Raw genomic sequence first — 19,692 nt, 5'->3', positions numbered from 1 at the left:
TTATATTTCATTACAAAATAATTATTTATTTTCACACGTTGTGTAGGTCTGCGACTAGTTCTACTAATGTCTAATGCTAACTGCAGGAAATGCATGCAAAATTAAGTTATCTCACAATTTAGTGTTTTCACGAAGGATTCTTTAAATCTCGGAATTGTGACTAAAAACGAAAAGTAAAGAAATCAGCTGACTATAGAAGGCTTTAAGCCTGGTTTGATAGTTGGCTATGACATTTAAACATGATGAATGGAGAATATTACCCTGTTGGCATATTCAAGTGTGAGTGGGCTGTTAGTTAAATGTTGAAGTCCCATATGAAATGCTAATGGCAAGAGTGAGTGGTAAAATGAATTAAGCTTTATATGTTATATTATCCCCTTAATTGGAGTCTCCCCAATGTGTTATACCCAAATTCAAACATAAGAGTACGACTTGAACCACATTTTCAGCTTGATAGGGTTCTAAAAGCTGATTATTCATTTCTTGCGTCCATAAAAACTTATTGTATTTGATTTGGTATTAGTGTTGTTGCTGCAGTCGCTAGAATTTTAATCTATGATATTTTCATCTTCTGATGTTCAAACACTCTTAAGATCCCCTTTCCAATACCTTTACATCAAGATGTGCAGCAAAGCTATCTTTTTTTTTTTTTTTTTTTTTTTTCCATTAGATTGCACAAAATTTGGAACCATGGGCTTTTAGCTGCTTACCTATTAATGAAGCGTCTTGATAGGTGACTGATTGATTTTTGTTGGTAATGGGTCTAATTCTAGAACATTGAGGTTAGGAGGAAAATAAGGTGAAATGCCAATCACCACAAAATGCCATCATCCAGGAAACAACTGAAAGCCTGTTTGGTTGTGTTATTTAAAGAACAATTTTTGTTATTCAAATAACACAACACGTATTTTCACAACACTTAAATAACGTTACTAGAATAACATTACCAAACGGGCCCTAAATCTATGGAGGTAGTGAGCATATTTCATAACCTATAGTGGCAAATAACCCCCTCAAGTAATAAATTATTATTTAAAGAACAGTTTTTGTTATTTAAATAACACAACACGTATTTTCACAACACTTAAATAACGTTACTAGAATAATATTACCAAACGGGCCCTGAATCTCTGGAGGTAGTGAGTATATTACATAACCTCTAGTGGCAAATAACCCCCTCAAGTAATAAATTATGATAGAACTCGGGACCTCTCGCACCCAAAGCAAGAATCATACCGCTAGACCAAATGCCCATTTGATGGTGTTATTTGTGCTTAAGTTCTAATCAACCATTTTCACTAAAGTCAATATCTTCCCCCCACCCCACCCTACCTGCTAGGCTGAGACTTTGACTTGTAAAAACTAAAAATGCAAGTTTGCTAGATTAACAACTTACGCTCCGTGTGGGTAAAGTCGTTAGTCTCCTTATTGACAGTATTGCCACCAGCAGGGGCCATCGGTAATGGGTCATCCATGGTGACTTTGGATAAGTCAAGGTTTGGGTAGACGGTCCCAACCTGCTTCAGGCAGTCATTAAACCCGTCACAATAGTAGACCGCACATGCATTAATGAAAGACTGGGAAGCCTTGAACTGCACTATGGCGTCAGCCCCGACCGCCTCTACCTGCTCACAAAGTGCCATTAGCTCTTTCTCCACGTTCACCGTCGCCTTTTACGCCTTTTCTCGGAGAGTAGTTTCCCCCTTTTGCGTCTCTTTCAAAGTCGTCACCTCCTCGTTAAGAGTACAGATGGCCCCCTTATTTTGCGCCTGTTCATTGGTCAGGTTCTCATTACGCTTCCAAAGCTGACTGATCACCCCTTCCTCGGCGATGCACCTATCTTAAAGCACATTCATATGCACCAGCACTTTGAAACGATACAACCGTCAGCTAACAAATAAACAATATAGTGGAAGAGTCTAAAAAAGGAGACGTACCCTAGAAAGGTCAAAAAGACCCGACGCCCCCAAATCTTCTGTCTCTTGCTCGGCACAAAGGTCCAAGTCCGTCTCTTTGATGATTGACTCAACCATCTCAACGGCATATCTCTTATGCGTGAGAAGATAACAAGAGGTTCCTTGGGTGTCGAGGCCCATCACCGTCATCAAGCCTTTACGAGCTCCATGACTTGGTTTGGGAGGTGACGGCTTCCTTGACTGTTTGTCACTTGCAGGAGTGACTGGTCCATTTTTGAGTAGACGATTGTCCTTCCCTTCACTCTTTTGTTTGGATGCCCCCTTACCAACGACCTCAGGAGCCGATGAGGAAGCCCCCTCCTTCCCCTTCTCATTTTCTGTTTACTTACGCACTGCAGTTGATGCCCTCACCAAAGCTCTTTGTCTAGCTGCCTTCATTTTTGCAAAGGACAAAGGGAGAGCGTTGGGTAAGCAAACATAGGTATGAAGCAGGTGGAAGAAGGAAGCAAAAAACTAAAGGACTTACACTAGCGAGAATATCTGTTCAATCTGTGGGCTTCAAGTGTCGGCACAGGACCACCACAATAAGCGTGTAGTGTATCAAGGGTGATCAGGTCCCTACACTTCTGCTCGTCAAATAGGATGTCAAGTACCCGACGGATGAAAGCCTAGCTGAAAAAAGAGAAGCAAACGACATTAAATACTTAACAAATAATCGAAGAAAAGTGAAAAAGCTGACGGTACTAAAACTGAGCCTTTGACAATACCCCAAGTATTGTCGAAGCCATGGGGCATTGAAGCCCACTCCTCCCAACGGCATACCTAACCCATCCCTTGAACAGGAAAATATCTACCCTTCCAATTTCTATTAGAGTCAGACATGTCTAACACCAGCCTAAGTGCTTTTTCCTCGCCGCAACGTGATATATCCCTTGAGACGAGATGATATGTTGGGGTCTGCAGCACCAAAAGAACTCGTCAAGAGTAAGCTGACGGTTCCCACCACTAAGACAACCCCAAAGGATTTCAGCCCCTATAAATATTCTTCAAGCATTGGGAGCAATTTGGCTGACGAATAATCCTAGAAAATTGGCCAACTAACGGTGTAGTGCTATCAACTGCAATCTCAATCCTGCTGCGAACATGGCGTCATACATGCTGACGTCCACGGTCTTCCCCGAGTAACACCTTTCAAATTTCCCAAGCAGACAAGGATTGGGATATTGTCAAGAATTTGATAACGATCTCGAAGTTCCTTAAATATTCTGGTCGTCGTCTTCGAGTAAAAGTCATTGATCGTCCACATTGCAAGAAGAATGAAAGGACGAGTTCCATCGTCCTCTTGGCTTCCTGAAACTCCCTTAGAGGATGTTCCCCCGTCATCCTCACTCTCGTCCTCGTCACCCTCCTCTACGCCCTCCTCTTCCACTCCGTCCCCTTCTCCCTCGTCTCATTCATTCTCCACATCTCCCTTTACTTCCTCTCTATCGTAATTTTCCCCTTCTTCATCAGGAGAATGGGCAGACGGTTTTCTCTCTGACGACCAAGATAAGCCTTCCTCGAGCCTGTGACCTGACCGGAAGACTTCGTCGTAGCCCACTCCCTCACGGACTGACAATGACTACTCACTCGTCGTTTCTCTATTACCTAACATCTATTTACCTACAAGCGACGGAGGTATTCTAAGAGCCTATTTAACTGGTCTCTCTATAGAAGTGACAACTAACTAGATAACGGAAGTAAAAAGAAAAAGAGAAATGAAAGGAGAGAGCTTACAGAATTAGTTGACAACTCTGTAGAGGTGACGAGATCTGCAAGTTGACGGTAGCAAAGGTGATGGAACAACAGCTCTCCCTCTTAAACACTTGCAAAGATGAAATAAAGAAAAATGAGAGGAGGAAAAGAGCTATTTATAAGATGAAAAAGCATAGGAAACGAAACGATGCCTTTGTTTAGAAACGAGGCCAACTAGCTTATGACACGTGTCCTAGCATTTAATAAAAGCTGCTCAAAGAATTCATTAATAAGCACTCTTATTTTTTCAACAAATAAATGATAAATGGAAGAAAATCTACACTCCCCAACCCATCAACTAAAGCCGACGGAGCCATGGAGTAGGGGGCAACTGATAAGGGTATTTTCAAAGGGAAATAAACTCGTTGCATACAAAGAAGCCGACAAGTCCATTAAGCCCATCAACTTCATGTACGTGTGAAGTAGCACAAATTTGACAACGCCATAAGCCGATGACATCACCTCGATACCCGACGGCATCTATGTGAGATGACAAGATGAAGAGCATGACGAGTCTAGCGTGGCCTTACTCAACCTCCACGAATATCTATACAAGGAAATATCTTTTACCCCACGATTAACCCTAATCAAGGGAATCCCTATAAGGGAAGGATCCCGCAATATATGCATATTAATGAGGATCTTACTTACAAGGAAAGACTCTCCCCGCCAAGAAACGAATGTCACTCTACGCTACTATAAAAACCCCCCAAACCCACACAAAACAAGGTACGCATAATTCACTCTAACTCTGGCACTCTAGAGTTGTGAGAATTCTCTAACTTAACATTTGGATGGTATTTGGCCGGTACCACACCGATACTCTCTGTAAGGTTTTCTTCTTTTTGTGTTGCGCAGGTTTTTTTTAGAGCACGTGAGCGCCATGCGACTTACTGACGGTTTTCGGCATCATCAAGTTCAAAGGTTCAACCTGAATGAAGATTTGAGTTGTACAAAATTTCAGATAATTCTGACACTAAAATGCATGAAACATAGTTATCTGAAGTCTATCCTCCTGTGAATAGCATAAGATTTGATCTGACACTAGTCTGAACTTGATTCCGTGAACTTGATTTCTAGGAAACACGAGATTAGCTTGGACTCCTTACATTCTCATATGATTGCTTCTTTCATGTAGAAGCCGGAGTCCAATCTTAATTACGTTTAGCAAAAGAAAATAATAAAAGTCAACAATAAAGAAAAGAGTAATTAACAACTGGATATCTAAATTCCCACATTGCATGGCCATATTTTTCACCAAAACTTGCATCCTAAATGCTATCTGTACAGTGTACTCAATGAGTTGCACACGTTTGAAACATTTTGAACCCTTTAAAGTAGCGTTATTATATAAATATCATATCTTGTAAACAGGTACGATCCCAAGGAGATAAAAGCATTTCCTCATCACAGCTGCAGTAGCTTCACATAGCAAGAGTCTGCTCGTTTTTCCTCAGCTGAACCAACGACCTAATCAAGGTTTCAATATAACGAGGTTAATTCAGAATAGGAATTTGACTATCCCATACATTCATTTACATCTTCTTTATCACGTCCCACTAGAAATTAATAGGAATTTGTTTATGACATCTCAGAAATTGGGTAACCCACCGATAAATCTTTCACTCACAGTGTCATAGAGATAGAGGAAAAGATGCTAATCCATCATTGTTTCCATGGTCCTACCAAACACAACATACTCATAAAGCATGAGATCTGAACACACATGGACCATATATACCTGACAATTGGAATATATAGAACGTCGTAAAGTATTCCGACAAATTATAGAGGTATTCACACGACACATTCGGCAATAGATTGGTCAATGTGAAAACCTGGAAACCAGAGGATGATTCTAGAGAAAACTAGAAGAACACAGAGGGAAGGAGAATTTTCTTTTACACTGAAAATGAGAAAATGAAAGCAACTTAGCTCTGCGTTTATATACAAAACAGAGGAACAGATTTTAGGCGGGAAAAGAAACTAACTTCCCTCACATGCCTCACTTAACTTCTCAAAACTACAAGCAATCTATTTAATTGTTTAACCCAAAACGCTGCCGTTTTGCTACAGGTATTCTTTCTTTCTTTTAAGTCTGTTGTTGTCGTTAAGGCTCTTCTTGTTCTTCAACTTCACAGACTTCATACCGTCCTTCTTTAATTTCCTACATTTGCTTGGACCTCACCTGATTCATTCTTGACACTCAGCTTCTCATCCCTTTTCTTAACATTCAACAACCTAAAAACTGAATTGGCAGACAGAAATCAGGTCCACGCATCCCAAGGTCAAGAAACATCGGAGCAATAAATTCTAGAAAGATCTTATTACCTCGGAAAATTGTAGCAGAAGAAGCCCCAATGCACGCTCATCCAAAACTATTGCCCCCATCTATCTCAAACAACATTAGACTTCAATAAGTTGACTAGTTGAGCCTCATCACCCAGGATTATCAAGCAGCCAGGATAATCTCCAAAAAAGAAATCCCTAAAACCACAAACAGCTTACACAGATGAGATAGAAGCTTTTACATGTCCTAAAGTTTAGGCTTTAGGAGCCAAACAAATAAAGTTTAATTATGTTGATTAACTTATTACCAACATGAAGTTGCTTTTACATTATTACATTATTATTGCATTTGTATATACGATATTTGAGTTCTCTTGTTTATGCCCTGTTATCTAGAAAGGTAAACCTCTTTTGTGATCTTTAATTTTTTTTTTTTTTTTTTTTTTTAAGCTTAATTACGAATCCTAAAAAAAAAAAGTAGCTTTACCATTCTAGTCAAAATTCAGTCCTGGTGACACCAGTTCAGGTCAAATGCAAATGCAACATTAAACATGCAGCTATAACTACTGTTTAAAGTAGGAACTTACACTCTTCAACTCCTCTAATCTTTGTCTTTACCAGATTTCCTGATGATTGAACAGATCCGAGCATGAGCATACAAGTATACAATACAGCAGTATTCCCCTGCTCACACCAATTTTAGGAACAAATACTAGTAGTAGTGGTAATAAAGCAGTAGCTGCAACCAAGTGGGGAGGGGGTTGCCCCCTGGCCCCACCAATACCAGAGTCCCTTGTGTTTTTTTTTTTAAATATAGAGATATCTCTTTTTATATCTCAAGTTTCATGAAAAAAAAAATTCCTATTATATCAGTGTTTTTTAAGGGTCAAATGTTACAAATAAGATTGATAATAAGGATAGGAAAAAAAAAACTAAAGAAGTAAAAGTTTTAATTCAAGAGTTTTTTAAAAAAAGAAAGTACAAAAAATATTGTTAGCTTTCAAATGTGTTGAGCTCAAATTCTATATATGATAACTTATTATTTTTCATAAAAAAATGTGTGTAACTAATAAAAATTTGAAATAATTATATAATAAACTTCATAAATTGTTATTAAGTTAAACTCCAAAGTTTTAGATGCACAAATATTTATTAAAAATAAATGTTATATAGTCATCACTTTATGAGTTTAACAAAACCCAATATAAGCTGTACTTGAGGTTTATCCAATCATGTGAGAATTATAATTTATAATTAAGATTTTCACTACAAATAAAATTTACTACACAACTAATTTAGATATAAAAAATAGCAAATAAATAGAATATAATGCATATACAACAGTCACTAAAGCATGCATAGACAGAGACAGAGAGATAGTGTAAATAGATGGCAAAAACCTAACAATGCCAGTGAATGGTAAAGGTACCTTATCATTCAGCATCTGATCAAAACTAAACGTGTAATTGTTCAATCTGTTGTTCTTGAAGTCTGCATACTTGCCATGACCATTTTGAAAAATATCAGAATACTAACACTAAAAAAGGAAAATGCATGCTCATAAGTCATACCACTAAAACAAAAATTCCAAGCATGAAACCACCAAATTCTTTATCACAATGTGTTACAGATAATTGTTGTATAAGTTGGGCAATTTTCCTGGAAGAGCGAAAGGTAATACTCTAACTAAGGACCTATCTTCAGTTGCATATTCTCTACCTGACAAATACCATCTGCTAGCTACAAAATATAAGAATAAGTATCACATAACTATATTGAATTTCTGAGCCTTCTATCTGGATTGTTCTAAGCAGGGAGGGGTGTTGGTCCCATTCTTTACAACTGACGAACCTGGTGATGATGAGCTTGTGGTAGAGGACAACTAAGGGCTCCATTTTGGACTTGATGTCTTCTATTTGAGCAAAATTTCCATGGGTGAGGATGCTCGTATAGACTTGATGGATTTTTTTGGGAATTTTGGAAGAAAATGCCAATTTGGTGGCAAAACTTCCATTGCAAGGGCTAATGGATCTTTTATATAAATCATGTGAGGTTCAATATAAAAGATGTGCTGGATGTAAGGTTTTTTAATGTAAGGAGACTTATTTTTTCTACGGGGGGGCTGGGATGATCTTTGGGACTGTAAGGGGCCAAAGGGATCGTCTACTGTGTATGGAGTTATTGCCATCAGGTTATTTTCAGTTTGCATACATTTGGCTGGCTATATTGCCTCCTTTTCAGTATCCTTTCATAATGTCACCCATTCCCCATATTTTATTTTACATTTATTTTTTAATAACTCTCCCTGTCCCCTTCATCTACTTCTACATCTATTATATTTTCTCCATTCTCATCTTTTATTATATTTCCTCTTTTCTAGAACTATTGTGGTTGTAAGCTTCTCTTATTACTCCTGTTTAAAAATTCTGTATTGTCAATTATGTTAACCAGTTATCTCCCAGTCATCTGCTTCTTTCAGTTTCAGTGTTTAGTCGTACAGTTTGTTTTAGGGAGAACGAGTTTGACTTGTAAGTCCTAGAATCTTAAGCAAGTGGTTGTTTTGCCTGAAATGGGCGTTTGAGGCTTAAAGTTAGGAAAGGCAACAAGTCATGGAATGCATCCCTTGTAATAGATCGAAGGTTAGGTACAGTACTTTTAAGATAAAGGTGATTAGGTTTTGATTTTTTAACAGAAATTTTGATCCAGAACTATGAACAAGTTGTTTAGAAGTAGCTCCTCCACTAGTTCTAGGTCACCCATCTCGAAGATTCCAACAGAAGACACTAGAATTCTTAATTCAAAGTCTTATGAAATACCAGACTTAGATTTAAATTTAAGAGATTGGAAATCCCTAAAGTCCCCACCAATCAGATCTATAAGTCTTCTTGGTCTCTTAAAAAAGCTTTTAAGACAGATTACCATGTTAAGACTATAGAACAAGTTTATGGTATAAACAAAGAATATGAAACATGTTACTCATTTTCACCATCAACTCTAGCTACCCATAGAAAGGAAGGACACAACTTTCTACACATAGGTCTAATCCTGGTAGGAGTTAAACCCCTAATCAAAGAAGGATTGAACTGCTCAATCCTGATGGCCCTTAGAGACACAAGATGTTGGGGTTTATGCCCTAAAATCCAATTTATTAGTATGTCATAAATAATTAACTTGTTTAATTATATGAGACTATTTATAAATGAACTAATGGGACATTATCATAGTCCATGAGATGCATTGTATGTGATTTATGTGAAAAGTCACAGAAGATGTAAATTACAAGTCCTTGTAAACTCAAAATGTAGTTCGTAGTCAATGATAAAATTGGGCGTTTCATCTGCGAAGACTATAACACATCAACTAAGATGATTTGTCTTGATCATGGAAGTAGAGAATTCTAGTTGATGTGTTTTAAGAGTTAAGACATATTAAACTAGACTGCTGTAAGATTGATTATTCAATCAACAACTGTCACCTGAATAATTAATCTCACGACTTTTAATTTCATAGACTCTCAATCCTGAGAGGGTAGTAAACCCGATTATGAAATGTAGGTTACTTTGATATATCAGGAGTGAGATCTAATATTCACGGTCAAAACCTCAATATGTTGGGTAACCACAAGTAGTGTTGAGGGAACACATATTTTCAGGATGGAATTCATAATCTCTTTTTGTAGAGACACGAAATATCCCCTTGAGATAAGTTTAATGGGAAACTAGTTATTCAGGGCACCCACTTTAGTAAGGAGTTACTAAAGCTTATATTTATTGAAATTGGATTTCAATAAATGTGAATAACTAAAAGATTAAACCGAGTACTCAAGGATAAAATAGTTGTTTACAAAGTGACAGTTTATTATGACTTTGTTCACTATGGATATTTCATGAAGGGGTCAAATGATATCATTAGAGTCTTGAGATATAATTTATTAACTAGTCGCTAACCCGTGCGATGCACGGGAAAGTTTTTAATAACTATAAGATTTTAGCAAATCAAGTACTTTAAAATTTGAAAATCTTAAAGAACTTACATTAGCACTCATCAATTTGTTTACAAAGCCAATGTTAAATAAATCTACAAATTGCATTCTTATATCCTCTATCATTCGCAAGGTGACAGGACTCTTTTCAATATGGTTTGCATCCTTCTATCCTTCAAAAGCTTTAAGAAGTGCCATGTGGTCACTACATAAGATTGTGTATAAGGTTATACAAAATTCTGTCATTATAATTAATATCCTAAAGCTAATATCCAATCCAAAATTTGCACTTAGATTCTTTAAATTGTATATCAAATTAGAAGGAAGAAATTACATGTAAAAACCAATTCAATAGAGAGATCTATCACACACAGTGATCAATAGTTTAAAAACAAAAGCCTTGTAATATATCTGCTGTATAGTGTAATCATAGAAATATGTGCTTATCTAAGAATATTTCCATAACATACTTACCCTTATTTGAATTTGAAGAGGAGTGTGATCTTTTTACCACTCAATTATTCAACTACATAAAAAACGATAATCATAATAGCAAAACTAGTCACTGTATTAAAATCCTATTTTCAGCTTCAAACCACCTTGCATCCCTAGTCCATCCCTCAGTTCTGACCAATTTTTTCAGCATAGTCCAATTCAAAATGTTTTTCTTCTTCTATTCTTTTTATTTTATAATAACTCCAATTTTCACTACAGTCCAATTAAACTATAATTAACTCAGAGATCATACATTGACTACAAAATTCATTCTACAAATACAAAATTTGTATTTAAAGCAAAGCAAAAGACAATTCGAGTCAAATGAAACAATCAAGACTAACACAGTAAGAGGCCAGAGCTATTAAAGATGCAAATTAAAAGCTATAAACATAGTATCTGATCTGATTCAGATAATAAGGAAGTTTATAGTACCTGATATGATTTAGATAATAAGGAAGTTAAAGCATGAAGCTGGTGGTTTATAATCTATACAAAATTATAATAAACCAAGTGGGCCTTGGCAAATCTCTCACGTATTAGAATAACACACCTTAGATCTTTAGAACTCAAGCATTACACAATACATTATATATGATGATGCAAAGAAAATCAGTAGGCTGGATGCTTCGGACTTGAAAGGACCACTTGCTCTCTCAACGGCCTGAAAAAATAAAGAAAAGCGATCAAAGGTGACCGGGGTTGCCGGCCAAGAACCCTCCGATGGCAAAGTTAGTTTTCTCTCTATATTTTTGGAGTTCCAACTTTTTGGGAGTAATCACATACCTTTGCTTTGTCTGAATAAGCCTTTATATAGTGTTCTAATAGACGGTTATCGCAATTATAACCTCCCTTGGATTCAAGGAGGCGTAAGTATTTAAAAATAACTTCCATAACCGTTTAGGAGTTATGTACTACAACGAATACCTGGAAGTTACGCGTAAAATAAGGAATTGTCACATTATACTCGAAGATTTTCCTAAGTATGATACCCTCGTCCTAGTATCCCCTTGTCGAGTGTGCTTAGCTCATGAATAGGGGTCGTTCCGTCTACGGACGAATTTATTAAGGATCAAATCGCCGACACCCTAGACAAGCGTCTCATTCCTTGGTCACGACGACCTTGTCCTAGTCTCTTCTTCTCCGGACGAGATGGTTATAGGTAAGGTTTTCTGGGGTGCTTGCAATACTATTGGGTCACAAACGACCTCTATGGATGACTTCAAGGTGAAAATCAGTACCCATCAGTTGCCCCTTCCTCCAAGGGTCGTCCAAGGCTTTTGGTTTTTAGACACGTCTCATTACACCACCCCACGTGTCTCAATCTATACGGTGGGGTTCCAGTGACTCCAGATCGCGCCACGCGTCATCATTATATGGGTTAACCGTTGTGTCATTTTGAGTTTTCGAGGAAGTTGCCACGTGGTTCTTCCTGATTGAGTGCCTCATTTCAGGTTTCATTTTTCAACGCTTATAAATAGTGGATTTCCTCCCATACCCTCTCCACTTTTCCAAATTTTCTTGTTTGAAATTTCTCGTCCATTGACTCGTCTAGAAGTATTCCAGCGTCCCTAGTTTTCCTTCGTCTAGAGCCAGGTATTTTCTCTACGCTCGTCTTTAGGTTTCCCTTGAATTTCCACAATGTCAGAAGTTGTTTCTTCGTCTAGTAATAGTGTTGATAAGGAGATAGATGAATACAACAATTCAACTAGCTACAGTGGTTCTAGCAGTGATAGTAGTAGTGGTGGGAGTAATACCTCAGACGAGGATGTTTCTGGGGTTCCTGGGGTTCCCCTAGAAGTCTTCCAAGAGGAATTTAGGACGAGAGTGGCGTCTGGGTCTAGGGCTGGTCCCTCCGGTGCGCCCTCGTCCACTCAAAAGGAGGAGGTTGAGACCATATACAGCTATGCTATGGGGTTTCCTGCTAAGACAGACGAGAGGAAATTAGCTTCTCTTAGGAGTTGGTATCAAATTCCAGACGAGCTAAACCCTAGGTTGGCCGTCTGTGACGAGTGGTGTTGCCAACCTCATTTTGGCATTGGAGTTTATGAAGCCTATCTCCTAGGAGGTCTTAGGTTGCCTCTCAATGCCTTCGCTAGGGAGTTGCTCACTAGATTAGGTTTAGCGCTGTGTTAGCTTAATCCCAATGCATGGAGACTAATCGTTTCTATGCAAACTTTGTGGAAAGAGGTTTTTGAAGGGGATTGTCCTCTTACCGTGGACGAATTCCTTTTCTGCTACAAACCCTCTGAAATTGGCCAATCCCGGGGCTTTTATCAGTTTACAGCCAGGAGAAGAGATTGTAGGATTATAAAGTCATTGGTTACATCGGATAGGAGTTGGAAGATGGAGTTTTTCTTCGTCTCAGGTTTTTGGGCAGGGCGCCCTGTTGAGGTGGGCAGGGATCCATTTGCCCCTTATACAGGAGAGTTAGGGAACCTTCGTCCTAAAGGTATGCTTATCACCGTTGTAACATCTCCCTTATCACATGTCTTTTTACACTAACTAAGCTTCTTGTCCTTACTGCAGGTGTTAGAAGGCCGTCCTTGAAAAAGTTTTATTTGGGACTTGTTCAAAAGGCTTGTCTCCACCCAGAGAGGGACTTCCATTCTTTGGTCACCCTTCAACATATTGCGACTTGGGGACTTGGCCCAGAACTTCTCCAGAAGCCTTAGCTCACGAAATCACAATCCGTCGACGTAAGTTTTTGCCTTGGGATTTTTTTTTTTTTTTTTTTTGCCATCAACTCAATCATGCCGTCATAGGCACATTTTGTTGATTTATTCGTCTATTTTTTTTTTGTAGGGATGGCTACCATGAAGGAGAACAAAGGCAAGGGAGTCGCGGACGAGCCTACTAGGCAAGACGCCGAAACTAGAGCTCGTCCTGCTACTGGTGACAAGAGAAGCCTGTCGAAGGCCATTAATCTTGAAAATCTCCCCAGCCGGAGAGCGAAGCATAGGAGGTCATCCAAGCCTGGAGTCGTCTCTCCCGCTGTCCCTGTTCCTCTTCCATCTCAATCGCCGTCCATCCAGATTCTTGACGTGGAGCCGTCTGAGCCTACTCACCCTCCTCCGCCTAAAACTAGTGTTCCAACCTCATCCCAGCCTCCTGTTGAAGTCACGTCAAACCTCCTTGAGAGTGAGGACTTGGCCTGGGAGAGGTTTGAAAAAGCAGTTTCTGGCGAGGACGTGGCTGCATGCTATAACATGTCCTTGAAAGAATTTGAACACTCAGGTGTCCACGATCTTTTCAAGGTAATTGATATAAATTTCTTCTCATTTTTTATTTTTTTATTTTTATGTTTTCCTCGTCATTAAGCTTATTTGCTTTGCTTAATACGAAAATTCGTAATTGCTTGTGCAGGCCATGTCAAAGTTCATAGCTGCGTCCAGGCAGGCCCCTCAGCTGGATAAGACGAGGCTTTTATTGGAGAGGAGGATACAGGAAGTCAGGGACGACTGCAAAGGCTGGGCTAAAACAGCGGCTAAGGCTAAGGACGAGGCCAAGGGTTTGCTGGACCTCGTCGAAGAGCTAAGAGCTGACATAGTGGAGAAAGACACTCGTCTTGACCACTTTCAGAGGAAGGCTGACGAGTTAAGCAACTCCCTTGAGAAGGCTAAAGACGATGCTATGGAGGAATTCAAGGCCTCGAAGCAATTAACTGACCTTCTGGACGCCAACTACGCGGCTGAATTTGAAGATTTTCGCATGGAGGCGAAGGAGAGGTTTCCAGAGGTTGATTTCAGCCCTATCGTCCTTCAATTAGGGGGTGCTGCTAGTTCTTTTCTTCAGACTAGCTCTGAAGATGTCAATATTGAAAACGATGCCTCTACCAAGCCTGCCCAGGACGACCCCGATGCCTAATGCCCTTGCTATCCGAAGATTTTATTATTATTTCCTTTCAAAGTGTTTTCTTCTCTTCTTCTCTCCCTCTTTTTTTTATTTAAAATGTATTCAAGTATAATTACCTCATCTAGAGTGTTCAAGACGGGTTTATTAACAATTGTTTTTTAATGCTTATTTTATAAGGGTTTTTGGACGGTGGTCGTCTACCCTTTGATCTTTAATGAATGTTTATTTTCATTTGTTGCTGTCGTTTCATAGACGAGTTTATGCATTACTTTTATCATTTATGCTTTTGTTCCAAGTGTCGAATGATCGTCTATGTGATTTCCTCGTAGACGACCCACTTAGGACGATAATGATGACTGCATTGCTTTTACTTGTCCCTTAGGCAATTATTTCTCGTCTTTCCACAAGGATTTTATGTTTTACTCGTCTCAAAATATTGGGGCGTCTTGACTAGCTTCTCGTCTCTGTTATGCCATAGCGCCTGCCCCCCTTTTTTCTTTAGACGAGTGGGACTTGGCTTTCTCTCTTTGCTTTATCCTGATTTAGAGGAAAGCACTTTTGCTGTATCCTTATTTAAGGAAAAGCTTGGATGAGTATGCGTTGTCTTATTTCTCTTTGCTTTGTCCTTATTTAAAGGAAAGCCTTGGACGAGTATGCCATGGCTTATTTCTCTTTGCTTTATCCTTATTTAAAGGAAAGCCTTGGACGAGTTTTTCTGCGTCTGAAGATTTCTATTCGTCTTAGGCTTTTGCCTCTTCTGTGGGCATTATTATGGAAACTAGATCTATGCATCAAATACATAAGAAATCCAAACCATATTATTACATGAACATTGTTCACAAACGTGGCACATGCTTATAAGCTAGTGCCTTATTAAAATACTCAAGAAAAATACATAACCTCGCCTTTCATAAGCTGGTCTGTAAGCGGTGCAAAAGTTTAAGAACTAGTGCACTTTTTATTCATAACACACCATAATAGTAGTAAGAACACAACAGTAAGTATAAGTGAATATAGGTTATAGCTGCAACTTTGCTAGTGATTTCCCTTGTCCCTGATCGTTACTGATAGTACCTCCTTAGGTGTTCCACATTCCAGATATGCTCTAACTTCCGTCCGTCCAGAGCTTCCAGGTAGTAAGACCCCTGCCTCTTGCAGTTAATTACCCTGTAGGGTCCTTCCCAATTAGGTCCCAACTTTCCATGAGCTGGGTTCCTGGTTGCCAAGGAGACTCTTTTGAGAACAAGGTCCCCAACACTGAACCGCCTGGGTTTTACCATGGCGTCATGCTGCCTGGCCATAAGGTTCTTGTATCTTGTTGTCCTTTGCTCCGCGTTCGTTCTTACCTCGTCGATAAGATCGAGGTCAAGACGGAGTTGCTCCGCGTTCTCTCTTTCCTGATACTTCATCACTCGGTGATTAGCCATATGGACTTCTGCCGGTATAACGGCTTCACTTCCGTAGGCTAACTTAAAGGGGGTTTCTCCTATTGGGGTTCGTACTATCGTCCTGTAAGCCCAAAGAACGCTTGGTAGCTCATCTGGCCAAATCCCTTTTACCCCCTCGAGCCGAGTCTTGATGATTTTCAGTAGGGATTGGTTCGCTACTTCTGCTTGCCCATTTGCCTGTGGATGGGAGGGCGATGAATAGTGATTCTTGATTCCGAAATGATTGCAGAAGTCTCTGAAGGGTGCGTTGTCGAATTGACATCCGTTATCCGATACTAAAACCCTGGGTACTTCGAACCTACATAGAATGTTCTTCCATATGAAATTTTTCACATTTTGCTGAGTGATTGCTACGAGAGGTTCAGCTTCTACCCACTTGGTAAAGTAATCGATTCCTACCACCAAAAACTTCATTTGCCGGGTTCCCATGAGGAAAGGGCCAAGGATATCCAGTCCCCACTGTGCGAAGGGCCATGAGGCCATCATTGGGGTCTGGTATTCTGACGGCTGCCTAGGTACATTGCCTGCATTGTAGGCCAGTAGTAGCCAGCACAGACGATCTTATGGACTAGCGACCTTGCTCCTTCATGATTTCCACATGCTCCTTCATGAACTTCCCTTAGAACATAGTTTGACTCGTCAGGAGCCAAGCACCTTAAGTAAGGTTGGGAAAAACCTCGCTTGTACAATACTTCATTTATGAGGACGTACTTGGCTGCCCTGACCCTCAACTTTCTCGCTTCATCCTTGTCCTCTAGAAGCCTTCCATCTTTGAGATAAATCATTATTGGACTCATCCAATCTTCTCCTCCTCCTACCTGCTGTATGTCAGGGATGTCTATGCTCGGCATATATTGGATGTTGTCGTACTCGTCCGTCACCCCTGCCGAAGCTGCTTTTGCCAAGGCGTCCGCTTCTGTATTTTCCTCCCTCGGTAGTTGAACAAAACTTACAGCTGAAAATTTTCGTGCAAGTCCTTTCACTTTTTTGAGGTACTTCTTCATTCGATCTTCCTTAGCATCACACATTCCATTTACTTGGTTAACGACCAGCTAAGAATCTCCTTTGATTGTTACCGACCCCGCCCCTAGGGACTTAGCCAACTCCAATCCCTTGAGTAGAGCCTCGTACTCAGCCTCGTTGTTGGTAGTTTGATACTGCAGACGGGCTGCATACTCCAGCCTTTCACCCTCAGGGGACTTCAGTATAACCCCAATTCCTCCTACATATAGTGTGGACGACCCGTCGACATTGATCACCCATTTCTCAGCACTTTCATCCTTGTCCGGCTCATCCTAGCTGGGGGTGAACTCTGCGATGAAATCTGCCAATGCCTGCGCCTTTATCGCACTCCTTGGGAGGTATCTGATATCAAACTCGCTAAGCTTAACGGCCCACTGTACTAACCGTCCAGCAGCTTCCAACTTGTTCATTGCCTTCTTTATGGGATGGTCTGTTAGGATGTTGATGATGTGAGCCTGAAAATAATGCCTCAGCTTCCTGGAAGCCGTGATCAGTGCAAATACTAGCTTCTCCATCATCGGGTATCGTCCTTCTGCTCCTCTCATTACACGGCTTGTATAATAAACCGGTTTCTGAACTCTCCCTTCTTCTCTGACTAACGCTGAACTTACTGCGTGTGGGGACACTACCAAATACAAATACAACACTTCCCCAGGTACAGATGGACTCAATAGCGGCACTGTCATGAGATATGTCTTCAAGTCTTAGAAGGCCCTTTGACACTCGTCTGTCCATTCAAATGCCTTCCTAAGGACTTTAAAGAAAGGCAAACACTTATCAGTAGCTTTCGAGACAAACCTGTTAAGGGCGGCGACCCGTCCAGTAAGGGACTGGACTTCCTTGATATTTTTTAGTGGTTCCATGTTCAGTATCGCCTGGATTTTTTTCGGATTTACTTTAATTCCTCTGTGCGACACCATGAACCCCAAAAATTTTCCTGACGAAACTCCGAAAGCGCACTTGCTTGGATTTAATTTCATGTTGTACCGCCGTAATGTATCAAAAGTCTTTTGAAGGTCGTCCAGATGTTTATCCTCGTCCTGGCTCTTTACCAGCATGTCGTCTACATAAACCTCCACATTTCGCCCGACTTGAGGACGAAACATATGGTTAACCAGCCTTTGGTAAGTTGCCCCTGCGTTCTTCAAACCAAAGGGCATTACCTTGTAACAATAAAACCCTTGGCTCGTAATGAATGAGGTCTTCTCCTGATCAGCTTCATCCATCTGAATCTGGTTGTAACCTGAGAAAGCGTCCATGAAGCTAAGCACTCTGTGACCTGCCATCGAGTCAACCAACTGGTCATTGTGTGGCAATGGGTAACTATCCTTGGGGCAAGCTTTGTTTAAATCAGTGAATTCCACGCACATTCGCCACTTGCCATTAGCTTTCTTGACCATGACCACGTTCGCCAACCAATCTAGATAATAAACCTCTCGGATGAACTCCGTGGCGACCAACTTCTGTACTTCTTCCTTAATGGCGTTGTCTCGCTCAGGAACAAAAATCATTTTCTTCTGACGCACTGGTTTTGAGTAGGGACACACATTCAGGCTATGGGTAATGACGCTCGGATCAATGCCAGGCATGTCCTCATGACTCCATGCAAAGACATCGAGGCTTTTCTTCAGAAACCGAATCAAAGCGTGCTTTGCCCCCTCTTCCATGCTCGCCCCAATTCTAGTAGACTTCTCAGGCTGGTTATCATCCAAAGGGACGTCTTCTAATGCTTCAGTGGGCTCTGCTGCGATCCTTCTCCCATCTATACTCATTGCCTGCATATGCTCGTCCATGGCCAGCATAGCTAAGTAGCATTCTCTGGCAGCCAACTGGTCTCCTTGTACTTGGCCTACTCCGTGCTCGGTTGAAAATTTGATGGACAAGTGGTAGGTAGAGGTTACCACCTTCCAGCTATTCAAAGTTGGTCTTCCAATAATTGCATTATAAGACGATGCACAATCAACAACGAGGAAACTTACCTCCTTGGTTATCTGCTGTGGATATGTTCCAATGACCACTGGTAATGTGATGGTGCCCACAGGTTGCACCTTCATTCCTCCGAATCCTACCAACGGCGAGTCCACTGGTCGAAGCTGATCTCGTCCTAGCCTCATTTGCTGGAATGCAGGGTAGTAGAGAATGTCTACAGAGCTGCCATTGTCTATCAACACCCTCTTGGTCATGTAGTCAGAGATGAGTAGGGTGATGACTATCGCGTCATCGTGCGGGTGGTGAAGTCATCCTGCTTCCTCGTCCGTGAACATAACAGCCTACTGGTCTACTTCCCTTGTCCTAGGAGGTCATCCAGACAGCTGGATGTTCTGCACCACCTTCAGGTACATCTTCCTTGACTTGGATGACTGCACTGTCGAGTTTCCTCCTATAATTACCCTTATTTCTCCCAGTGGGGGACGTGATGATTCTTCCACCTTCGCCTTCATTTTCTCATCTCTTTGGTCTCGTCCAAGGAAGTTCCTCAGTTTTCCTTGTCTAATGAGATTTTCTATCTGCTGCTTCAAGTCAAAACACTCGTCCGTATCATGCCTATGGTCCCTGTGAAAGCGGCAGTACTTGCTCCTATTACGCTTGTTGGGGTTTCCCTTCATTTTATCCGACCACTTCAAGGATGGATCATCCTTGATCTGCATAAGAACCTGCTCTAGTGGCATAGTCAGGGGCGTGTATTGCTAATTCCTCGCAGAGGACCTGGCCTTCTTACCATCCTTATTTTTCCTCTCGTCTGCCCGAGCTTTCTTTGGACGAGGTCCTTGATTCGAATAACGATGGTGACCCGCTTCCGAGCGTTCTGCCCTTTTTCTTTTCTTGGCTATGATAGTGTCCTCAGCATTCATAAAATTCTGGGCCGAATGGACGAGATCGGCCATGGTCT

The sequence above is a fragment of the Castanea sativa genome, chromosome 7 (assembly GCF_040712315.1).
Source record: "Castanea sativa cultivar Marrone di Chiusa Pesio chromosome 7, ASM4071231v1".
Lineage (NCBI taxonomy): Eukaryota > Viridiplantae > Streptophyta > Magnoliopsida > Fagales > Fagaceae > Castanea > Castanea sativa.
The sequence above is the reverse complement of the archived record's forward strand: the minus strand, read 5'-3'. Positions refer to the sequence as shown.